Below are 3,689 nucleotides of genomic sequence, written 5' to 3' on the forward strand. Positions count from 1 at the left end.
TGTTTCCTGTTATTCCAAACATCACAAGGACAGACAGTGGAGTCTAAACAAGGGTTACAGGATGAGGAGATATTTTCACTGATACACAGAACAAATGGGAATCCAGCCAGGGGCAGCTGGACAGAACTTTTGGAGAAGAGCTCCCTGTAGTACTGCCGTAGCACCAGCCCTTCTGGGAAAGTGAAAGAGGCCAGGCCAAGAGTGTCCTGGGCTACTCTGTTGTCTTGGTGGAGGTTCTGTTTGTGTTCAGGAACAAAAATCATCTCAGACTACCCCAGGCACAATTTGTTGGGAGGATGTAGGGGTATCTCATTGAACCCTAAATCAGCTGGGCCTGGGGAAAGCCTGAAGTCAGGAAGTGAAGCCATCAGAGAACTTCCAGAAGTTTCTCTCTCATCTCTACTTCAACTTTCCTCTTCCTCCTAAACAGATATCTCTGCTTCTGTGCTCTCATGGCTGACGAGGCCACCCCATCCCAAGGGAACTCCCGGCTGAACTAAACCAAAGGTCAGCTTTGGAGGGGGCAGAAGCTCCACCCTCCCTGCTCTAGTTTACCCCATCCCACCACTCCCACCACCAACCACATCTGCTCAAGGTCCCTTCCCAGTACTGTTTTTTTTGTTTTTTTTAATATGAGAAGACATTTTATTATTTTACTATATAACATATTAGTGAATATACCCAATTGTATTTTCTCAAATGGCAAATGAGACGCAGGATAACATTTCTCTTTGATTCCTGAAAACCTCAATATCATCTGTCTTTTGGAGGATTCAGTTTCCTACGACGTCTATGATACTGTCCACGAGGATACCAATGGTGCTTAGCAGTAAAGAACATTTTGCTAAGTTGTTCTATCATGGGTCCTTGCTCTAAGTGTTCACCTTTTTCTTCTAATCCGGTTTTCAGCACTAGATCATGTGTTTCTTCATTATTCTGCACAGGATCTGGCCGAGGGATAGGTTTTGTGTGCTCATACGGAATGTCCACAGAAGGGTGATAGCATACTATTGTCCTGCCATCAGATGTCAAAGCAAGCTCTACTTTGCAATTATAGTCATCTGGAAGAGAAGGATACATAGTTTTATGACAAGCACGATATAAGGCTCCATTTTGAATTGGAAATAAATGTTTCAAGATAGTTCTGCTTGATATAGCCCATTTTACTGCTGCCAATGCCATGGTGAATCAAGATGCTTATCAGGTGGTATGAAAGATGATTTGAAGAGAAACTGCTTTTAAAATCTGCTTCTCAGCCCGGGTCCCCCCACTACTGGTTTTGATGCTCCCCCTGCCCATCCACCAGGATCGGCTGAGGGAGCTCAGAGGGAGGAGAAACCACCATCTTCCTTCCTTGGGGACTTCTGAGAAATCCTGCTCCATATGTTTCCTGTCTGTGTTGTGAGCCTGCAGGGTGCTCTGCTTGGGGATGGATGGGTTTCTCCACCATTCTGGAGAGGGAAGCAAGTGTTCTCTTGCTCAGGAGGAGCAGCAAAGAGCGCCACTGTTCCATGGCCGAAGAGGACTTGCAGGCTGGGCTGTAAGGAGCCATTGGTCCTGGTTTCTCAGCGTCCCCTCTCCTGTTGGCTTGCAGATCTCATTATTTAGACAGTCTCCTTTTTAGACAATTTGTACAAGGCCTGTTAGACGTTCATTCTATTCCCTCATTCAAGCAGCAGCTATTCTAAGCAGGGCACAGGGTACAGAGGCAAAGGAGTCAGGGCACCTGCCCTTGGGAGGCTCATGGTAGGTGGGAGTGACAAGCCCATGAAAAGAGGAGTGATCCAGACGTCCTCTTGTTTCTCCTGCTAGCAGGTCACACTTCCTTTTAATGCATAAGCAGCAATAAACTGAACCCTCAGTCTGCAAGACTTCAGGAAATCCAGTCTCTTACAGAGTTCCCTTTCCCAAGGATCTCTGAGAATTCTTACATATTCCACCAATTCATATGGTTGTCACTTATCACCTTTGTCTGCTCCACTGGACCCCCAAGCTGGAGCCGCAGCCCTGGGAGACCTGCTCTCCCCAGGCTCCTGTTTGTCTAACGAGGGCTTGTTCCTAGGGACTCCCAAGCTCCCTTCTCTCCTCTGTACTCTCTCCCTACATGATTTCATCCAGTCTTACGGTTTTTAAATATCATCTATTTGCCGATGAGTTTACAAATCTCTATCACCACTGCTGACGTCTCTCCCCAGCTCCAGACTCTTGTATCCAATTGCCTATTTGTCATCTTCACTTGGAGGTCAAACAGGCAATTGAAACAACTTAGCCAAAACAAACTCTTAATTTCCTGCCCTGCTCTGCCTGCCCCCAAACCAGCTCCCCTCCAAGTATCTCCATTTCAGGCGATGTTTCAGTACATAGCAGGACACTATCCACTTAGTTGTTCAATCTACAAACCTGAAAATCATTCCTGATTCTTCTCTTTGCTCCCCCACCGCCCCCCACAGCTAGCCCTGTGGAAGCCACATCAGAACCCATCCTGAATCTGCCCGCTTCTCTCCATCTCTAGGCTCCTAGATCACGTGGCCATTGTCTCTCGCCTAGATGATGGCAATGACATCCTGACTTGCCTCCCTGCTTTCACTCCTGCCCCCTGCAATCTAGTTTCCACACAGAATCCAGAGTGAGCTTTTAAAAATACAAACCCGTCACATCACTCTCCTGCTTAAGCCCTTCCATGGCTTCCCATCACATATAGAATAAAAATTTAATGTCTTACTCTGACCTACAATGTCCTCCCTGAGCTGGCCCTGCCTGCCTCACCGCCATCCTCAGGTATCACACACACAACTGTCTTTCTTCCTCTTTCTCTCTCTCTTTCAGCCACACTTGGCCTTCTCTCTGTTCATCAGAAGGGCCAGGCCCACCTCTACACAAGGGCCCACCTCTACACAAGGGCTTTTGCAATAACTGTTCCCTTTGCCTAGTATGCTCTACCCCACCTCGGAAGGGGTGTGTGTGTGTGTGTGTGTGTGTGTGTATTTTTACTAATCATAAGTTAATGCTACAATACTAATCACTTTACATATGAGTCACCACCATAGGAATTTTTGCCTGAGACAAAACAATTTTCCTAGGCCACCTAGAAGCTCTGTTCTCCCATCTTATTTTCTTAGCAGATAATATGACTTGGAACCTAAAACAAAAAGAAACACTTTGAAGTCTTTCCAACAATGGGGGGGGAAAAAAGACCATAACTTGGTAAGAAGAAGAACAAAAAGGAGGTGGAAGAGGAGGAGGAAAAAAATAGCATTTGAGACCAAATTATTAAGTGAGATTAAACAAGATTATGTTGAAACAATAAAAGCTATATTACTAGAGCAACAAAACACACCAAACATAGCTTTTACAAAGATAAAGAGAAGTTGGCAGAAGCACAATGGTAGTTTTCATTTATTCATCCAACAAGTGATAGCCTACTATGTGCTAAACTGTTAGGGAATAAGTGTTAGGGAATAAGAATAAGGCTGTTAGGGAATAAGAATAATCATTCTAAGTGTTAGGGAATAAGCAGAGAACAAAACATAAAACCCCTGAGCTGTGGAGAGAAAAGACACTTTTTAAAGTAAATATATAGTATGTATTATAATAATGAGTTCTAGGGAGAAAAATAAAGCAATAAAGGGGATTAGAGAGAAGCAGGGGTGGGGAGGGAGCTGCAATTTTAAATAGGGTGGACCAGGAAG

General features: G+C 44.9%; 1 pseudogene; it reads right to left on the minus strand.

Moving 5' to 3' along the window:
• Window positions 1-691: 691 nt before the first annotated feature.
• LOC115857929 (large ribosomal subunit protein mL42 pseudogene) lies at window positions 692-1,256 on the minus strand (annotated as a pseudogene).
• Between the last annotated feature and the right edge of the window lie 2,433 nt (window positions 1,257-3,689).

This window comes from Globicephala melas, chromosome 1 (genome assembly GCF_963455315.2).
Source record: "Globicephala melas chromosome 1, mGloMel1.2, whole genome shotgun sequence".
Classification (NCBI taxonomy): Eukaryota; Metazoa; Chordata; class Mammalia; order Artiodactyla; family Delphinidae; genus Globicephala; species Globicephala melas.